General features: G+C 38.5%; 1 pseudogene; it reads right to left on the bottom strand.

The window, feature by feature from the left end:
- Positions 1-985: 985 nt before the first annotated feature.
- LOC116896070 lies at positions 986-21476 on the bottom strand (annotated as a pseudogene).
- Between the last annotated feature and the right edge of the window lie 1409 nt (positions 21477-22885).

Below are 22885 nucleotides of genomic sequence, written 5' to 3'. Positions count from 1 at the left end.
GCTTTTCTTTGGGGTTTTACTTGTTTCATTGCTTTCTACTATTTTGATTTCTTTGTTTTATATTGATTTGTATTTAATTTATTATTATTTCTTAGGTGGCTGTTTATTTTAAGAAGAGACACAAAATATGTGGATCCAGTTTGGGGGTGTGTGTGTCAAGATACTGGGAGAAGTAGAGGGAGGGGAAACCATAATCAGGCATAGAGTGTGAAAAAAATCTGTTTTCAATACAAGAAAAAAGAAGAAATACAAAGTTAATAAAATATATTTGGTCTATGATTTGTGACTTTTAATTGAAGGAAATAAACAAGAAAAGAAAGGTTTTGTTTACTAAATCTGTGGAAATAAAGGGAATAAATCTTCTAATAATTTATTGCAAAATTCCTTTTAAGTTAAATAAAAAGTATGAAATTGAGGAAAATATATCTACAAACAATATATGACATATTACTTTCTGATTTATTATGCTTGCTGTTATCATTATCATTACTCTAAATATTTCATATTTTATGAAGCATCAATTAAATATTATATCTACATTTGGGAATTATTTACAGTTTTACTAAATAGACACAATGTTGTGAGTGTATAAGTCATGATTTACTTTCTTGTGAGATAATTTCAAAGATTATTTTAGTATATAAATAATATCACAATGTTACCATAGTGCATAAAGATTGGATTACATATTTAAGAGTATTGTGCTAAGATAAGTACTATCACTGAGATCATTGCAACACAGTAAACTATTTTTTTCCACAAAACCACTAGGAGCTTTATTTTTAGAAACAAAGATGCCAAGACAAAGTATCTCCCTAAATAGTTTTTGTTTTTTTAACCTGAGCAAGGGAACAAACTAAATCAATTCAGATGGAGTTTTAAGAGAGGTAAGCCTTTATTTCCATCTTTCTCAAATAAAGCAGGCAGACTTGGTTGCTTTGAGGGGATTAGTGAAGAGACCTAATCCCATTCCTTCATCTTATTCCTAGCTCTCTTCCTTTGCTTCAGTCTTGGCTGGGGCTTCAATAGGAGCAGGAGCATCAGTGGTGGCAGCAGTCACAGGGGCAGGAGCCGCAAAAACAGATGGATCAGTCAGGAAGACCTTGAACTTTTCAGCATGTGGGAAGGTGTAATCAGTCTCCATAGACAAAGCCAGGACTCTCCTGTACTCATTACTGATGGAGTGAGACACTGAGGCAACAGTTGGGTAGCCAATCTGCAGACAAATGCTGGTCACCTGTGGACTCCCTCGAAGAAGTGAGAATGCACTGTGAAGGGTCTGCTCTGTGATGTTCAGCACAAATGCTGCCATTGTCAAACAACTGTTGGATGATTAGCCCTGGGAGATGTTCAGTGGTGTGGCTTCACTGGTTCCTACCTTGTTTCCAGGTTTCGTCAGCTGTATATTACTCAGAATTTCAATGGTACCTCTGGAGATTTTAGTGGTGATGCCTAAAGCTTGGAAGAACGAGCTTCTCAGGGCCCAGGCCAGTGTTCTGAGCATGCACAGAGACCTCACATGGGACGATGGCACCAGGTCGAGCAGCAGCTGGCACCTTATTGGCCAGCAGCAAGTCTCTAATCTCAGTGGGGTCCTCATTGGTGAACACCGAGCTCACGTACCACCGGATGTGAGACAGCAGTTCCACCAGAGCTGGTTGTTCTCCAGGTGGCCCCTGATGGCCTTGCCCATCATAGTGATCTTGCCCATCAGCACCAGAGCCTTCCCTCAGAGGGACATGCGGATCTGCTGCATCTGCTTAGAGCCCACCTTGTCTGCTCCCACAATGAAGCATTTTGGTAATCATCCAAAAGTTAGATGATCTTAAGAAAGTAATTGGCCTTCCAGGCCGCCCTGCTTTCCCTGGGGATCACAGCAGTGCATCAGGGATTGCCAAGCAGGGGTTAAAGACTATGTCAGTCTAATGAGGACTTTTAAGCAGAAACAATAAGAATGTGTGTGTGTCATGGTATGTACTCATTGATAAGTGGGTATTAGCCCAAATGCTCGAATTACCCTAGATGCACAGAGCACATGAAACTCAAGAAGGATGACCAAAATGCGAATGCTTCACTCCTTCTTTAAAAGGGGAACAAGAATACCCTTGGCAGGGAATAGAGAGGCAAAGATTAAAACAGAGACAGAAGGAACACCCATTCAGAGCCTGCCCCACATGTGGCCCATACATATACAGCCATCCAATTAGACAAGATGGATGAAGCAAAGAAGGGCAGGCCGACAGGACCCGGATGTAGATCTCTCCAGAGAGACACAGCCAGAATACAGCAAATACAGAGGCGAATGCCAGCAGCAAACCACTGAACTGAGAATGGGACTCCCATTGCAGGAATCAGAGAAAGGACTGAAAGAGCTTGAAGGGGCTCAAGACCCCATATGAACAACAATGCCAAGCAACCAGAGCTTCCAGGGACTAAGCCACTACCCAAAGACTATACATGGACTGACCCTGGACTCTGACCTCATAGGTAACAATGAATAGCCTAGTAAGAGCATCAGTGTAAGCAGAAGCCCTTGTTCCTGCCAAGGCTGGACCGGAAGTCAACGGGATTCTTGGGGGGAGGGCAGTAATGGGGGGAGGATGGGGAGGGGAAAACCCATATAGAAGGGGAGGGGTTAGGGGGATGTTGGCCTGGAAACCAGGAAAGGGAATAACAATTGAAATGTAAATAAGAAATAACCAATTTAATAAATGTGGAGAAAAAAATGGAAGTGTACGTAGATAAAAATTGATTATAGTTCCTTCCTAGGTTTTTTATTCATGTCTGAGCTTATGTGTTTTCATATTGTACTGGGTTTGGACTTTTGTTACTCATGGCTCATTTTGTCCTTTCATGAATATATGCTTTTGATTTCTAAAAAAAAGGGGGGGGAGGGGCTGGAGGATAAATCTGGGAGGATTCAGGTACAGGAATAAGGGGTGAATATCATCAAAATATATGCATGTATAAAATTCTTTAGGAATTAATAAAACATATTTTAAATGTGAAAAAAACTGAATAAACTCTGAAAGGGGGAAAAGTGTGTGTTTGCACACCAATAGCATATAAAAGCAATAATATGCTTTTATTAATATATGTTTTATATAAACATATAAATGTAAATAAATATTTACATTTATGCATATTGTATATGTTGTTTACCTATTATATAATTATATATACAATGAAATATAAAAAAAGAATGTGTGTGTGTGTTTGAAAACGATAATGCAAGCTATAATTACTAAACAATAATAGATATGGGCAAAAACTAAATCACTTAAGATAGATCCTTTTTTTTTCATAGAATAAAAGTAGTTTTTTAATACTTGTTGAGTGTTGCAGAAGTTATCACAGTCCTTCATTTCAACTATATTACAGAGCTCTAGTAAGAAAAATAACACAGTATTTGTACAAAATCTGACACATAGATCAGTGGAATAGAATAAAAGATCCAGACTTAAGTTCATGGAGTTGTAGCCACCAATCTCTGACAAAGATTCCAACAATGAACTAGAGAAGAGTCATCTTCTTTCTATTTCCACCTGTGAGCTAGCTAATTTAGAACCCTGTCTCACACCCTGAACAAAAATAAATTCCAAGGGTCTTAAAGACACTAATGTAAAGCCTGAATCTCTGAAACTATTAAAAAAAGAGGGCAACACCTCAACATACTCTTGTTAGTTTTAAGTTAAAGACTCTCCAGAGATGAAATTTAGAGATTAATGTAAATTTAAAAGGAGATAACATATAAAACCCAAGCCAAACTCCAAATCATAAGATCATAGGTCATGCAATATTAATGGACAACTGATTGTTTTTAAATGCTGAGTACATTTAAAATCAAATGATTTCAGGCTGCATAATTGGTTAGAAATACTTTTCTACCTTGCCAATAAACATTATGTATGATACTGATTAATAAAAATACAAAATCTAGTTAATTTATTTCTGTTAATCAATGTGAATTTTATGATGAGCCAGATGATTTTTTTGTACTGTCTTAAAAATGTGGTTGTAGCTAAAAGTGAGAATAATATACATCCACACATTTAAAGAAGCGATACTAAATAGATTCCTGTAAGATGTATAGCAGATGCTGGCGAGGATGTGGAGAAAGAGGAACACTCCTCCATTGTTGGTGGGATTGCAGACTGGTACAACCATTCTGGAAATCAGTCTGGAGGTTCCTCAGAAAATTGGACATTGAGCTGCCTGAGGATCCAGCTATACCTCTCTTGGGCATATACCTAAAAGATGCCCCAACATATAACAAAGATACATGCTCCACTATGTTCATAGCAGTCTCTAAGAAGCAGGGGGGGAGGGAGGGAGGAGGGCATGTGGGAGAGTGGGGAACAGGAAAAGGGGACAACATTTAAAATGTAAATGCATAAAATATTCAAGAAAAATAACATTTAAAATAAAAAAATCAAAAAATAAAATACACTATCCAAAAGAAAGAAAGAATGAAAGAAAAAAAGAAAGGAAGAAAGAAAGAAAGAACTAGGTGAAGATCACACAGCCAAGAAGAGGTTAAAGGGGAATTGAGGATAGGCCCACATGACTAAGTTGGAACTTTTTAACCACTTGTGCTCTACTCTTCTTTTTGCAGTGTGAGCCAGAAACATCTGAAAACTGCCTCATTAAAATGTCCCCCACAGGGATGTTTTAAACAAGACACAGGAGAAAGGAAAGTGCTTTTCATAAATAGAAACTCAAGTTTGATTTTAATTTGTGGCAGACACTGTCTCATAGTGAAATAAAAATAGAGCCATGGTTCAGATGGAGAAAAGGAAAACAACAAGCTTTAAGATTAATTAGATATGATTAACATTCCTAAGCAACAGATTTGTGGAAATGACTTTTGTATAGGTACATTTAAATTTCCTTTCTAAACAGGATCTCAATACCAGAACCTCAGGTGAAAAGAGAATGGCAAAAGACAAGGACAGCAACAACAGCAACAACAACAACAACAACAACAACAACAACAACAACAACAAAAACGAAAGAGTTGTGACTTATAATTTAAACTTCATTATACATGGATTTTAAAAATTAATTAGAAAAATTCTGTTTCTCTCACAAACAGATGCAGTTGATTATATTTTACTAAAAGGGATGTCACAGATGAGCTCCTATTTTCCTAACAGCAAATTTATTCTTTATATTTTTCCAAATACAGTGGCATAATTATTCCTTAATGATATGAGATGAATATGATGAGTGAACAGTCCATTGAGTTTACCTTTATAATCCAGTCCTTCACTCTCCGGACAAGTTACTTTAAGTACCCCCAAATAATTGAATAAAAACAATGAACCCCCTTTTACTGGATCTCTAATTCACCAAACCAAAAAAGTTAATTTCTGTCTTCTGGGAGAAATGGTAATAATTTTCTCAAGAAATGTTACTGTATATACCTTTGGGGATTCTTTTCTCACAATTTTGATATATCTATTTATTCTAGATAATTTTTGTCCTATGGTGGTATTTTTTAAAGTTTCAAAATAATGACACAAGTGCTATTGTATTCTTTCTGACTCCATGCAGTAATTTTGAAAATTTGAAGGTCTGCTATTGTATATTATTAAACTACATGCCAAAAAATTTAAGGGTCTACCATTAACCAAATTATTCCTGGAATTATCTCCATTATTCTGGATAGCTCTTCTTGCTTTTTAAAACACACTATATTTTTAAAAGTGGTTTAATTGTGTTTCCGCCAATCACAGGATATGATTTGTAAGTGCAAACATGAACACATAGCTACTTTCAATAAAAGAAAGTAAATTAAGAAAATTCTATTATGTATTGTTGATGAAAGAATCAGTCTGTACAGCTATTCATTGGTATCTAAGGGTGATTTAATCCAGGACTGATTTTCTTTGGTTGTTGTTATTGTTTGTTTTAGCTCTTTTAAAGTTGAAAAGAGATATTTCTCTCAGATAATACATCCTGACTGTAGTTTCCACTCTCCACTAGTCTCGGCCTGCTGTTACATCCCCACTCCCCTAGACCTAATCCCCTTCAGTCTCCCTTCATAAAAGAGAAGGCCTCTAAGTGAACACACTAAAATAAACTACCATAAGATAAAGCAAAATTCTTCAATCTGAGGCAGGACAAGGCAATTCAAAAGGAGAAAATGCATCCCCAGGATGGGAAAAAGAGTAAAGACACCTGACAATTCTTCTGGTCCTTAAATTTCTCATATGAAATGGCTTATATACATATGATGTCTATATCTTCTTCTTTGTGCTTGAAATAATGTTGAGATTACCTGTGACATGTATTGTAATGTAAATATTATACAGGTAAGTGTTAAACTGTTTTAGGGAATACAAACAAGGGGAAAGAGTCTGTACATCGAGAACAAATAGTGATAAGAACTAGATGGTATTGGTACAGAGACTTGTAGGTAGATAAGTAGAATAGAATTGAATACCCAGAAATGAACCTACACACATATGGTCACTTGATCTTTGACAAAGGAGCTAAACCCATCCAGTGGAAAAAAAGATAGCATTTTCAAAAAATGGTGCTGGTTCAACTGGAGGTCAGCTTTTAGGAGAATGCAAATCGATCCATTCTTACTTCTCTGTACGAGGCTTAAGTCCAAGAGGATCAAGAACTTCCACATAAAACCAGATACACTCGAACTAATAAAAGAAAAAGTGGGGAAGAGTCTCCAACACATGGGCACTGGGAAAAATTTCCTGAACAGAACACCAATGACTTATGCTCTAAGATCAAGAATCGAGAAATGGGACCTCATAAATCTGCAAAGCTTCTGTAAGGCAAAGGACACTGTCATTAGGACAAACCAGCAATCAACGGATTGGGAAAAGATCTTTACCGATCTTACATCTGATAGAGGGCTCATATCCAAAATATACAAAGAACTCAAGAAGTTAGACTCCAGAGAGTCAAACAACCCTATTGAAGATGGAGTACAGAGCTAAAAAATAATTCTCAGATGAGGAATATTGAATGGCTGAGAAGTACCTATAGAAATGTTCAACATCCTTAGTCATTAGGGAAATTCAAATCAAAACAACCCTGAGATTCCACCTCACACCTGTCAGAATGGCTAAGGTCAAAAACTCAGGGGACAGCAGATGCTGGCAAAGATGTGGAGAAAGAGGAACACTCCTCCATTGTTGGTGGGATTGCAAGCTGGTACAACCACTCTGGAAATCAGTCTGGATGTTCCTCAGAAAATTAGACATAGTTATACCTAAGGACCGAGCTATACCATTCCTGGGCATATACCCAAAAGATGCTCCAACATACTACAAAGACACATTCTCCACTATATTCATAGAAACCTTATTTATAATAATCAGGAGCTGGAAACAATCCAGATGTCCTTCAACAGAGGAATGGATACAGAAACTGTGGTACATCTATACAATTAAGTACTACTCAGCTATCAAAAACATTGACTTCATGACAATTATAGGCAAATGGATGGAACTGGAAAATTCATTCTGAGGGAGGTAACCCAACCACAAAAAATCACACATGGTCTGCACTCACAGATGAGTGGATATTAGCCCAAAAGCTCAAATTACCCAAGATACAATCCACAGGCCACTTGAAGCTCAAGAAGAAGGATGAACAAAGTGCAGATGCTTTAGTCCTTCTTAAAAGGGGGGAACAAAAATATTCATAGGAGGGGATATGGAGACAAACTTTGGAGCAGAGACTGAAGGAATGGCCATTCAGAGCCTGCCCCACCTGGGGATACTGCATATATGCCACCAAAACTAGATAATATTGATGAAGCCAAGAAGTGCATGCTGACAGGAGCCTGAGAGGCCCAGCCAGAGCATGTTAAATACAGAGGCAAATGCTAGCAGCAAGGCATTGAACTGAGAACAGGGTCCCCATTGGAGGAATTAGAGAAAGGATTGAAGGAGCTGAAGGGTCTTGGAACCCCATCAAAACAACAATACCAACCTACCAGAACTCCTAGGGACTAAACCCTACCAAAAAGACTACATATGGACAGACCCACAGCACCAACTGCATATGTAGTAGAGGGTGGCCTTGCTGGGCTCCAATGGGAGGAGTATCCCTTGGTCCTCCCAAGGCTGGACCCTTTAGTGTAGGAGAATGTCAGGGCTGGGGAATCATGAATAGGTGATGGTTAGAGAGGAGGAACAGCCTTATAGAAGAAGGGGAGGTGGATCGGATAGGGGGCTTATGACTGGGAAATCAGGAGAGGGAATAATATTTGAAAGGTAAATAAAAATATGTAATAAAATTGTAGATAATGAATTTGTTTGCATACATTGTACAATTTTGTAACTATGGAACAAAGGAAAGAAATCTGTAAGTATGAATATTAGTCAAGTGGAACAGAAACAATATGAACAGCTTTTATAATTTATGAATGATCCTGTAGTGTACCATACTCCATGATAGTGCTGTCACACTTAAAAGGGAACTTCAATCAATAGCAAGATTTTTCTGTGAAAAACAAAACAAAACAAAACAAACAAACGAAAAAACCAGAACCAATAAAATTATTTGCCCTGAATATTTTTGACCTGTGCTTTTTGAATCACAGGAACATAGCCTCTGTATAACGGAATATGTAAGCTTTGTCTACTGGAAGAAATACCACCACCAGCAGTGGAATAAAGAGCACAATGTGGAACTTCTTGGATCCTGGCCCACAGCTCCCTGCTCCCAAGTCCTGTGGGACAGAGAGCTGAATACCCAGAAGTGTGGGCAATCCTGAGACTGCAGGGCAGAACAGACTGCCACTTCTGCCCACTTTTGCCCACATCATTGGCCCAAGAGGAAATTGCATAGTGACTCTGGACACAGGAGTATAGGAGCAGTCAACCTGCAGGAGCGCCAATGTCCAAATCTGAGCCCAGATCTGAACTGAACCAGTCAAACAGCTCCCTGCACCTAAATCCTGTTGGCGGGGGCGGGGGGAGCTAGACCCTCAGAAGTGTGGACACATGTGTGAAAACAGAGGAGACTACTCTCTGCCCACATTATCGACTTAAGAGGAAAATGCCTTGTGCTATCTGTGACCCCTGCACATAGGGAACTAGGAGAAGTAGGGGCAGGACTCTTCTGGTTGCTGCCCTCACAGAAAGCTGAAAGCCAGCCACCAGGAAGGACTACATATCTGAGAATACTCTGTATCCATAACTGGCTAAAAGAGAAGAGGAAAACAGATCTACAGCACTCCTGATACACAGTCAAGCCACTGTCAGAAACAGCAAACAAGCTAACACCTGAGACAACCTGATGGCAAGATGCATGCACAGGAACCCAAGTAACAGAAACCAAACTAATTGGCATCATCAGAGTCCAATTCTCCCACCAATGCAAACACTGAACATCCAAACACACCAGAAAAGCAAGATCTATATCTAAAATCACATTTTATCATGATGATGGAGGATACTAAGAAGGTCATAAATAACTCCCATAAATAACAGGACAACACAAGTAAACAACTGGAAGCCCTTAAAGAGGAAACATAAAGATCCCTTAAAGAACTACTGGAAAAAACAATTAAACAAGAGAAGGAAATGAACAAAACCATCCAGGAGTTAAAAGTAGAAATAGAAACAATAAAGAAGGCACAAAGGGAGACAACCCTGGAGATAGAAAACCTAGGGAAGAGATCAGGAGTCATAGATAGGAGCATCACCAACAGAATGCAAGAGATAGAAGAGAGACTCTCAGGAGCAGAAGATACCACAGGAAACATTGACACAACTGTAAAAGATAATGGAAAAAGGGGAAAGCTCCTAGCTGAAAACGTACAGGAAATCCAGGACTCAATGAGAAGATCAAACCTAAGGATAATAGGTATAGAAGAGAGTGAAGACTCCCAGCTCAAAGGACCAGTAAATATCTTCAACAAAATCATAGAAGAAAACTTCCCTAACCTAAAAAAAGAGATACCCATAGGCATACAAGAAGCCTACAGAACTCCAAATAGATTGGACCAGAAAAGAAACACCTCCCGTCACATAATAGTCAAAACACCAAACGCACAAAATAAAGAAAGAATACTAAAAGCAGTAAGGGAAAAAGGTCAAGTAACATATAAAGGCAGACCTATCAGAATTACACCAGACTTCTCACTAGAGACTATGAAGGCCAGAAGATCCTGGACAGATGTCATACAGACCCTAAGAGAACACAAATGCCAGCCTAGGCTACTATATCCAACAAAACTATCAATTAACATTAAGGGAGAAACCAAGATAAAAAATGGTGAAGCCCAACACACCGAGGTAAGCTAAACCCTAGAAAAAGCAAGAAATAATCTCCTTGCAACAAAACCAAAAAAAGAGATGCACACAAACATAATCCCACCTCCAAATACAAAAATAGCAGGAAGCAACAATCACTATTCCGTAATATCTCTCAACATCAATGGACTCAATTCTCCCAAAAAAGGACACAGATTAACAGACTGCTTACATAAAAAGGACCCAGAATTTTGTTGCCTAGAGGAAACACACCTCAGAGACAAAGACACTGCCTCAGAGTAAAAGGCTGAAAAAACACTTTTCAATCAAATGATCTGAAGAAGTTAGCTGGAGTAGCCATTCTAATATCGAATAAAATTGACTTTCAACCAAAAGTCATCAAAAAAGATAAGGAAGGACACTTCATATTCATCAAAGGAAAAATCCACCAAGATGAACTCTCAATCTTAAATATCTATGCTCCAAATAAAAGGGGACCTACATACATAAAAGAAACCTTACTAAAGCTCAATGCACACATTGCACCTCACACAATAATAGTAGGAGATTTCAACACAACACTCTCATCAATGGATAGACCATGGAATCAGAAATTAAATAGAGACATATAGAGACTAACAGAAGTTATGAACAAAATGGACTTAACAGATATTTATAGAACATTCCATCCTAAAGCAAAAGGATATACCTTCTTTTCAGCACCTCATGCAACCTTATCCAAAATTGACCATATAATTGGTGATAAACAGGCCTCAACAGATACAGAAAGATAGAAATATTCCCGTGCATCCTATCAGACCACCACAGGGTAAAGCTGATCTTTAATAACAATAAGGAAAGAACACCCACATATACATGGAAGTTGAACAATGCTTTATTCAATGATAACTTGGTCAAGGAAGAAATAAGGAAATAAATTAAAGGCTTCTTAGAATTTAATGAAAATGAATGTACAGCATACCCAAACTTATGGGACACAATGAAAGCTGTGCTAAGAGGAAAACTCTTAGCGCTGAGTGCCTGCAGAAAGAAACAGGAGAGAGCATATATCAGCAACTTGACAGCACACCTAAGAGCTCTAGAACAAAGGGAAGCAAATACACCCAGGAGGAGTAGAAGGTAAGAAATAAACTCAGGGCTGAAATCAACCAAGTAGAAACAAAAAGGACCATAGAAAGAATCAACAGAACCAAAAGCCGATTTTTTGAGAAACATAACAAGATAGATATACATTTAGCCAGACTAACCAGAGAGCACAGAGAGTATGTGCAAATTAACAAAATCAGAAATGAAAGGGGAGACATAATAACAGAATCAGAGGGACTTCAAAAAAAATCACCAGATTCTACTAGAAAAGTCTATATTAAAAAAATTAAGAAATCCTGTGGGGAAGAGAGCTGACCACCCAGCAGTGCAGACCTCCTTAGACTGCACCACAGACTGCCATCTCTGCATACCTCTACCCACATCCCTGATCCAAGGGGAAATGGCACAGTGCCTCTGGACACAGGGATATAGGAATAGACAGCCGCGGGTACCCATGGTTCTGGTCGGTACCCAGGACAGAACTGAACAGGCCAAACAGCTCTCTGCACCCAAATCCTGTGAGGGAGAGAGCTGGACCCACAGAAGGGTGGATACTCCTGAGATGTCAGAAGAGAATACCCTCTGTCCACAGTCCAGACCCAAGAGGGAATCTCATAGTGCCAACTGTGCCTGCGGGGTTCGAGGACCTATGTGCAATCACGGGCAGGACCCTTTGATTCCTGCCCATGCCTAGAGCTGGAAGACAGTCTCCAAGAGCACTGACACACTTGAAATCAGAGCACCTGTTCTCAGAAAAGGCTGAAAGGAATCAGGAAAACAGTTCTACAGGAGTGCTGACACAGAGGCCTACTGCAGGGTCAAGTCACTGTCAGAAACAGCAAGACAAGCAAACAACAGAGACAACCCGATGGTGAGAGGCAAGCTCAGGAACCTAAGCAACAGAAACCAAGACTACTTGGCATCATCAGAGCCCAGTTCTCCCACCAAAGAAAATATTGGATATCCAAACACACAAGAAAAGCAAGATTTAGATTTAAAATCACATTTCTTGATAATGATGGAGGACTTTAAGAAAAGCATAAAGAACTCCCTTAAAGAAATGCAGGAAAACACAAGTAAACAAGTAGAAACACTTAGAGGAGAAACACAAAAATCCCTAAAAGAATTACAGGAAGCACAACCAAACAGGTGAACAAATTAAAAATGGGAATAGAAACAATAAAAAAAGCACGAAGGAAGACAACTCTGGATATAGAAAACCTAAGGAAGAGACAAGGAGCTGTAGATACAAGCATCACGAACAGAGTACAAGAGATAGAAGAGAGAGTCTCAGGGCCAGAAGATACCATAGAAAACAGTGACATAACTGTCAAAGATAATGTAAAACACAAAAAGCTCCTAGCCCAAAACATACAGGAAATCCAGGACATAATGAGAATTTCAAACCTTAGGATAATAGGTATAGAAGAGAGTGAAGACTCCCAACTTAAAGGGTCAGTAAATATATTCAACAAAATTATAGAAGAAAACTTCCCTAACTTAAAGAAAGAGATGCCCATAAACACACAGAAAGCCTACAGAACTCCAAATAGATTGGACCAGAAGAGAAATTCCAAAAGATGCTCCACCATGCCACTGGGGCACATGTTCACAATGTTAATAGTAGCCTTATTTATGATAGCTAGAAGATGGAAACAACCCAGATTTCCTACAACAAAGGAATGGATATAGAAAATGTGGTTCATTTACACAAGGGAATACTGCTCGGCTATTAAGAATGAGTACATCCTGAGTTTTGCAGGCAATGGATGGAACTAGAAAATATCCTGGGTGAGATAACTCAGACCCAAAAGGACACGCATGGTATGTTTTCACTAATAAGTGGATATTAGCCAAAAAGTACAGAATACCCAAGTTACAATTCATAGAACTCAAAACGTTCAACAACAAGGTCCAAGTAAGGATGCCTCAGTCCCCCGTGGGAGGGAGAAGAAAGCAACCACAATGGGGGAGAGAGGAAAAGGGGAGGGAAAGATGATGAAGTTTGGAGGAGAGGGGAGCATGTTCTGGTATTAGGTGGGAGAAAAGGACTGAAGCCATGAGGGCCAGCAGAAAGAATGGAAACTGGTCACCTTGGGAAGAAGGAGGTTAGGAGGACCCTCCAGAATGTGTCAGAGACCTGGTAAGTGAAATACTCTCAGGATGTAAAGGGGGTACCTTAGATGAAATGCCCTACAGTGAGGAGAGGTAACTTGTTGAGCCCACTTCCATCAGAAAGACAGGTCATCAAGTGAGGGATGGGGTTGCTATCCCACAGTCAAAACTCTGACCCATAATTCTTCCCATCTGCAAGAAATGCAGGGATGGAAATGAAGAAGAGCCTCAGGTAAAGAACATCCAGCTACAGGCTCCAAACAGGATCCAGCTCAAGAGGAGGCCCCATGACCTCTATGACTGAACACTATTACTGAGGCTATGGGTTGTTCATAAAAAGGAGCTATCATGACTGCCCTCCAAAGACCCAACAAGTGGGTGAAAGAGTCAGATGCAGATATGTGCACCCAAACAATGAACAGAAATTGCTGACCCCTCTGGTTGAATTATGGAAAAGCTGGAGGGAGCTGAGGAGGGCAACCCTGTAGGAGGACCAGCAGTCTCAATTAACCTGGAACCCTGAGACCTATTAGACACTGGATCACCAACCAGGCAGCATATACCAGCTGATATGAGGCCTCCAACACATATAGAGCAGAGGACTCTCGGGTCTGGGTTCAGTCAGAGAAGATGCACCTAACCCTCGAGAGACTGGAGACCCCAGGAAGCTTAGAGGTCTGTTGGGTGTTGGGGTGGGGGTAGGGACATCCTCCTTGTGGATATCGTGGGGAGGGGTGTATGGGATGTGGAACAGTGGAAGGTAGACCGGGAGGGAAAAATCTGGAGTGTAAAAATAAATAAAAAGTAAAAAAGAAATATGATCAGGAATAGAGGTTTGGTCTTTCTCAGGAAATCAGTGAATTGCATTTACTAAATAAGACTCATTCTGAGACTATCTGTTAAACTTCAGTAGATTTATTATAGAATTTATATTCAATTACACACTATAGTATGAGCATGGGAAAATTTGTCTCTTCTAGTTAATGTTAGTGAGAATCAGCTGCCTGAGGTTTTCTTTAAAACCTATGTATTTTTAGTACTAGAGAATTCAGTGGAAAAAAGAAAAGTTAATTAACTGATTATCCTAGTACAGATAACTAAGTTATACTCATGCTGCTCAGAATCTTTGTCTATTAAATATGTTTGGATATCAAGAGTGAATCCTGGTGCTTGTGAAAACTGTGTACCCTGGCCAGACATACATTTTGTCATGTGCTGGTAGTTGGCTTGCATATATAAATTGAGAAAATATTTTAATAAATTCTATGTAAGCATGATATTTTAAACCATAGTACTCTTGATTTCAGTGTGCAAATATTTTAGGGATTGTCAACCTTATGGTTTTGGAACTTTGCTACTGTATTCTGAGTGAATCTAAATATTTATGATTCAATGAAATTGTATTATAAAAAATTTCTACTGACAATAGTTAGACAAAGTTTTTTTATACATATGATCTAGATGGATGAACATTACTAAAATATACACACATTCACACCTCCCATCTTTTTAATGTAAGCAAACTTACAGAGATATACTTTGAATAGCTATCATAACCTCAATCTTCTATGAAATCGCTGATAACTCACATTTGAACATTACTTAATTCTTCCCTAAGTTAGAACAGTGCTTCTGTATAAATTACTGGACACTTAAAGTGAAAGTTGGTTGCATTGTATTTGAGAAAGGAATTGTAGGCAGTAGATCACAGTTCTCTTCAGCTTTAATTGAAAACCAAGTTAAATTAGTGCTTCAATTGCTTGCTTCTATAAAGGAGTTCATTATAATCATTTGTAAAAGTAATGCATAGTCTGAGGGCACTTTTGCACGTATATTATTACCATAATTAAGAATCTGTCCACATTTTATGGGTTATTTTAAGCTTAGCAAATGTAGGCTTATATATCCCTTTCACATTAAAACTTGCTGAACATTAACGACCCTTTCTGAGGGTAGAAAAGTGGAAAGACCCTATAGAAAAGTATGTAGCTCTGACTGGCCTTGAACTTACCATCCCCCTTTCACAGTCTCTTAAATGCTGGGATTTGCAGTCTCAATCTGACATAACACACTGCATAAAATTATTTTACAAAGGAATTATCAAAAATGTTCTCACAATGGATCTGGATTTGAGTAATAGGAAGAAATGAATATGCAAACTCTATGGAGAACATAGAATTTGTGATTTAGAATGCATATAATGCCTATGGGACAATGTGAGAGGCTTTCATATAAAACATTTATTTAGTCAGGAGACTACATATATGACATTTGCCTCTAATTACACAGGTGCCAATTATAAAAAGGAAAGAATGGCCATAAAGCACACATTTTTTTTAAGTGAGTAAAAGTAAGTTTGTACTTTAATGGAAAAAAAAAACATCAAAATCTACAAGGAGACACATGTGATCATTATCTACTTTTCATTCACAGAGGTTTGCATAGTTACAAAAGATAAAGAATAATAAACAAAAGCCTTTCATAGAAGTGCTGGCTCACAAACAAGGTCAAATTATTTGAATAAATATCATTTGCATACTATGATACTACAAGTCATTACAATCTGACTACAATTTATTATTATTGTTATTATTGTTGTTGATAATTATGTTATTATTATTTGCTAATTCTGTCTCCATATGCCTACTATAAGTATCATTGATTGTCTTTCATGAATATAGCTATGCTTTTTCACTTTTTACTTTTCTTGTCCCTGGAAAATATTTTTATAAGTATTATACAATGCTAACCATCATAAGATATGTGTAGCTAATTTACAGCACTTTTGAATCTAATGTCTGAAGATTTCTAAACTTAGTAATGTTTTTCTAGTTATGTCTCAATTCTAGGTGATTTTGGTGGTTATTCAATTTAGCCATTGTACATGATGCCATCTCCAGTTTGCAGAAGAGAAAAGCCAGTGAATTCGTGCCTCCTGACTTATGAGATTACCTTTTAATGTCTTGTCCTGTCTAGTGATGTGTCAACTAGAAACATGCTATAGGAGAGGAGTGAGCCTTAATTGAGAAAATACCTTCATAAGACTGGAATGTAGGCAAGTCTGTATAGCATTTTTCTTAAATCATGATTGGTGTGGGATGGCCAAGTCCATTGTGGGTGGTGCTGTCTTTGGGCAGGTGGTAGGATAACCAGGAGAAAGAAGAATAAACAATTGATGAGAAGCAAGCTAGCAAGCAACATCCTTTCATGGTCTCTGCATCAGCTCCTGACTCAAGGTTCCTGCCCTGTTTGAGTTCTTGTCATTTTTGAGTTCCTGAACTGACTTTCTTCACTGAACAGTGACATATCAGTGTAAACTAAACGTGCCCCCCAAACTTGCTTTTGGTCATGGTGTTTCATCACAGCAATAATAATCTTTACTAGGATATATCTATACTTTTTTATAGTTTAGCATGTGAGGTTGTTTGAATAGCTATAGCCCACATAAACTCCTATGTTTGAATGCTTCCCTCATAGGAAGTGGCATTTTTGGGAAGTAAAGCCTTATTCAAATAGGAGTGGCCTTTTTGCTGGAAGTGTGTCACTGCTTTTTTTTTTTTTTTTTTTTTTTTTTTGAGGTCATATACGGTCAAGCTACACCCAATGTAACAGTCTCCTTATGCTTCCTGAGGATCAAGATGTAGAACTCTTAGCTCCTTCTCCAGCACAATTCTTGCCTGCACGCTGCTGTGCTTACCGCCATAATGACAATGAACTAAATAAACCTCTGAAATTGTAAGCCAGCCCCAGTTCAATGTTTTCCTTTATAACCGTTTTTGTGGTCATGGTGTCTCTTCACAGCAATAAAACCTTAAATAAGATAGCATCTTTTTTTACTGGAATCATTAAAATCTTGCATTTATTTTTAATTGGATATTTTTAAATTTACTTTTCAAATGTTATCCCTTTCCACGGTTTCCCCTCCACAAACCTGTTATCTTCACTTGCTTCTACGAGGATGCTACCCCACCCACCCATCTACTCCCTCCCACCTCCCTGCCCTGACATTCCCCTACACTGGGGCATTGAAACATGACAGGACCAATGGGTATTCTTTAACTGATGCTCTACAAGGCCACCCTCTGTTACATATATGTATGAAGCTATAGGTCCATCCCTGAGTATCTATGGATGGTTGTTTAGTCCCTGGTAGCTATGGGGGAGGTCTGGTGGGTTGATATTGTTGTTCTTCTCATGGGTTGCAAACCCCTTCAATTTCTTCAGTCCTTTCTCTAACTCCTCCATTGGGGACCCCATTCTTAGATCAATGGTTCGGTGTAAGCATCTGCCTCTGTATTTGTCATGCTCTGGCTGAGTCTCTCAGTAGACAGCTATATCAGGCTCCTGTCAGCATGTACTTCTTGGCATCTGCAACATTGTCTGGGTTTGGAGGCTCTATATGGAATGGATCCCCAGGTGGGGCAGCTCTGGATGGCCTTTCCTTTGGTCTCTGCCCCACCTTTTTTCTCAATATATTCTCTTGTGAGTACTTTTGTTGGCCATTCTAAGAAGAACTGAAGCACCCACACTTTGGTCTTCCCTCCTCTTGAGCTTCATGTGGTCTGTGGATTGTATCTTGAGTATTTTGAGCTTTTGGGCTAATATCCACTTATCAGTGAGTGCATACCATATGTGTTATTTTGTGATTGGGTTATGTCAATCAAGCGAATATTTTCTCAGTTCCCATGTACATGTGTGCTTTGTGCCATTTTTGTTGTCGTTGAAGACCAGCTTAGTCCATGGTGATGTGATAGGATGCATGGGATTATTACTGTCTTGTATCTGTTGAGACATATTTTGTGACTAATTATATGGTCAGTTTTAGAGAAGGTACCATGAGGTGCTGAGAAGAAGGTATATTCTCTTGTTTTAGGATAAAATATTTATTAGATATCTCTTAAATCCATTTGGTTCATAACTTCTGTTAGTTTCATTGTATCTCTGTTTAGTTTCTGTTTCCAAAATCTATCCATTTAAGAGAGTTGGGTGTTGAAGTCTCCCACTATTATTGTGTGAGGTGCAATGTGTGTTTTGAGCTTTAGTAAGGTTTCTTTTACGTATGTAGGTGCCCTTGTATTTGGGGCATAGATATTTAGGATTGAGAGTTCATCTTGGTGGATTTTTCCTTTGATGAATATGAAGTGGCCTTCCTTATCTTTTTCAATAACTTTTGGTTGAAAGTTGATTTTATTCGATATTAGAACTGCTACTCCAGCTTGTTTCTTTGGACCATTTGCTTGGAATCTTTTTTCCCAGCCTTTTACTTTGAGGTAGTGTCTGTCTTTGTCATTGAGGTGTAATTCCTGTGTGTAGCAGTATGCTTGGTCCTCTTTACATAACCAGTCTGTTAGTCTATGTCTTTTAATTGGGGAATTGAGTACATTGATGTTGAGAGATATTTGGGACCAATGATGATTAGTTCCTATTATGTTTCTTGTTAGAAGTAGAATTATATTTGTGTGGCTATCTTCTTTTGAGTTATTTGAAAGAAGATTTTTTTCCTTTTTCTAGGGTGTAGCTTCCCTCCTTGTGTTGGAGATTTCCATCCATTATCCTTTGTAGAGCTGGATTTGTGGAAAGATATTGTGTAAATTTGGTTTTGCCATGGAATACCTTGGTGCTTCCATCTATGGTAATTGAGAGTTTTACTGGATATAGTAGCCTGGGCTGGCATTTGTGTTCTCTTAGGGTTTGTGTGACATCTGCCCAGGATCTTCTAACTTTCATTGCCTCTGTTGAGAAGTCAGGTGCAATTTTGATATGTTACTTAATATGGTACTTGACCTTTTTCCCTTAATGATTTTTAATATTTCTTTGTTTTGTGTATTTGGTGTTTTAACTATTATGTGATGGGAGGAATTTCTTTTCTGGTAGGATCTATTTGGAGTTCTGTAGGCTTCTTATATTTTCATGGGCATCTCTTAAGGTTAAGGAAATTTTCTTCTATAATTTTGTTGAAGATATTTACTGGTCCTTTAATTTGGAAATCTTTGCTCTCTTGTATACCTATTATCCATCGTTTTGATTTTCTCATTGTGTCCTCAATGTTCCTGGATGTTTTGGGTTAGGAGATTTTTGTGTTTTGCATTTTGTTTGACTGTTGTGGCAAAGTTTCCTATAGTATCTTTTGCCTGTGATACTCTCTTCTATGTCTTGTATCCTCTTGGTGATGCTTGTGTTTATGACTCCTAGGTATTTCCTAGGTTTTCTATTTCCACAGTTGTCTCCCTTTATGATTTCTTTATTGTGTCTATTTTCATTTTTAGATCCTGGATGGTTTTGTTCAATTTCTTCACATGTTTGGTTGTGTTTTTCTGTAATTCTTTAAGGGAATTTTGTGTCTCCTCTTTAAATACTTTTACATGTTTACCTGTGTTGCCCTGTATTTCTTTAAGGGAGTTATTTATGCCCTTCTTAAAGTCCTCTAACATCATCATGACATGTGATTTTAAGTCAGAATTTTACTATTCTGTTGTGTTGGGGTGTCCAGGACTTGCTATGGTGGGAGAACTGGGTTCTGATGATGCCAAGTGGCCTTGGTTTCTGCTCTTTAGGTGCTTGCACTTTCCTCTTGCCATCTGCTTTTCTCTGGTGTTATCTGGTCTTCCTGTCTCTGACTGTGGCTTGACCCTCCTAACAGCCTGTGTTTCAGCACTCCCGGGAGACCAGCTTTCTCCCAGCTGGATTTGGGTACAGAGTGCTGTGGCACTGGGTTAGTTCCAGGTACAGATGGAAACAGGAAGGATCCTGTCCCTGACTTCTCATTGGCTCCTCTGTTCTGAGAGTTCCAGGTGGGTCCTTCTGAGCAGAAGTGGTGATCTCAACTGTGTTCTCAGGTGTGTCAGCACTCCTGTGAGACCAGTTCTCTCTTGACAGGATCTTGGTACGGAGAGCTGTGGCACAGGGTCAGCTACAGGCACAGACAGAAACCCAATTTTTGCATTTATTAATTAGTACTGATTAGTTATATGTTCTTGAGCCTGAAATTTGTCTTTTATATTTTATTGTTCCCACTTAATTCTACATGTCTTGGTATAGGCATGCAAGATGATGAAAATCTAGAGCACAGAATGATCAACTATAGCATTGTATTAGAAATCTCTGACAAAAGGATCCTTGCCTCCTCAGAACTTGCATTTTAGGGATACTTCCCTTGGTCAGGGTAGTAAGGTTCTGAAAGACCAATAGAAGAAGACGTTACCATTATTTCCCTCTTTATGTTGAAATTTGAACTTGGTGTCACATTTCCTGAACACATTTGTCTTGGCCTCATAAACTGCCTGCATGTGTATGCTTCATGTGTATTTATTAAAAGTTAACTTTAAATGTATCTTTTCTAAACAAAAAGTTATGAAACGTTTAAATGAATCATTCCTTTTAAAAACAAGGATTGTAGAATGTGATTCATATTTAAACCAGTTAGCATTTATGTCTTTGGTTATTAAGAAGTCTATTTCTAAGGCAGTGTTGTTTTCAAGTAATGCAATCGGGGACTTTTTCATCAGTTTTCTACTGACAGGCCATCTGTTGGCTGTCAGCCACGGGTGTTTGCATTTTGTACTTACTGTCATTTTATGAACCATGTACTATTTTTATTTGTCATTATATGAATGGCACTGAACACTTGAATGGAGTTTCCTTATTACTGTACCTAAGGATCAACAGTTTCTAATCATGAAGGCAGAAAATAACCCAAATAGATGTTGAGAATATCTTATATTTCTCATATGGATTTCAATTAAAAATGTAATATGACTATCTATCCCATAAACTCTACTATATTTTTCAACTTACATAGCATTAATTAATGGTTTTAGACTACTCCAGTAGCATCTGGGGTATTAGTTACAAAAAACAAAACAAAACAAAAACAAACAAACAAACAAAAAACCCAGAATTCTCTTTACTTTGTCAACATGAGGACCCAAAGGTAAAGTCTATAAAGTCAGACATTTTTGTTCCCGTCTTTTCTGGGATCCTGTGAGGAAGGGCCATCTGGGGACTGCCTCACCTGGACATCTCAGATCCTGTCTACAGACACCAACCCCGACACTGTTGCTGTTTGCCAAGTGGTACTTGGTTGACAGGAATTTGGTGTGGCTGTCTGTTCAGAGTTCTCCGAGCAACTGACCAATACAGATGTGGATGCTTAAAGCCAACCAACAGGCTGAGCTCCAAGACCCCCATTGGGGACCTGTGGGAAGAACTTGAGGAGAGGAGGGGATTGCAGCTCCACAGGAAGAACAATGTCAGCTGACTGGACAACTCAGTGCTTCTAGAGACTAGACTGCAAACTAATAATCCACAGGGTAGAGTCATGACTCCAGATACAAAAGTAGGAGAAGATAGTTTTGTCTGACATCAAGGAGGGAAGTCATTGGTCCTCTGGAGGTTTGATGGTCCAGCATAGGGGGATGCTGGAACAATGGGGCAGGAATGGTTAGATGGAAGTGGGGAGCCCTCTCATAGAGGCAAAGGTGAGGTGGGGGAGAGGGCATATTTGGGATAGGAGATTTGTGAAAGGGTAACCTGGAAGTGGGATGTCATTTGAGATGTAAAGGAATCCCACCTGAATATTGATGAAAATATACTCAATAAAATTCTCACAAACCGAATCCAAGAACACATCAAATTATCATCTAACATGATGAAGTAAGTTTCATTGTAGGGATGATGAAGTAAGTTTCATTGTAAGGACGTAGGGATGGTTCAATATACAGAAATCCATCAATGTATTCCACTATATAAATTATCTCAATGGGAAAATGACATGATCATCTCATCAGATGCTGAGAAAGCATTTGACAAAATTGAACATCCTTTCAATACAAAAGTCTTGAAAGATCAGGAATTCAAGGCCCATACGTAAACATTGTAAAAGCAATATGGAGCAAGCCAGTAGCCAACATCAAACTAAATGGAGAGCAACTTGAAGCAATCCCACTAAAATCAGGGACTAGACAAGGCTGCCCATTTTCTCCCTACTTATTCAATATAGTACTTGAAGTCCTAGTCAGAGCAATCAGACAACAAAAGGAGGTCAAAGGGATACAAATTGGAAAGAAAGGAGGCAAAATATAACTATTAGCAGATGATATGATAGTATACATAAGTGACCCCAAAAGTTCCACCAGAGGCCTACTAAGCCTGATAAATGACTTCAGTAAAGTGACTGGGTATAAAATTAACTAAAACAAATCAGTAGTTTCCTTTACTCAGAGGAGGAAAAGGCTGAGAAAGAAATTAGGGAACTGACACCCTTCACAATAGTCACCAATACATAAAATACCTCGATGTGACCTAACCAAGCAAGTGGAAGATCTGTATGACAAGAACCTCAAGTCTCTGAGGAAAGAAATTGAAGATCTCATGGTTTGACAGGATTAATGTAGTAAAAATGGCTATCTTGCCCAAAGCTATCTTCAGAT

This window comes from Rattus rattus, chromosome 3, assembly GCF_011064425.1.
Source record: "Rattus rattus isolate New Zealand chromosome 3, Rrattus_CSIRO_v1, whole genome shotgun sequence".
NCBI classification, from domain to species: domain Eukaryota; kingdom Metazoa; phylum Chordata; class Mammalia; order Rodentia; family Muridae; genus Rattus; species Rattus rattus.
This window is presented reverse-complemented; position numbering and strand designations above follow the sequence as displayed.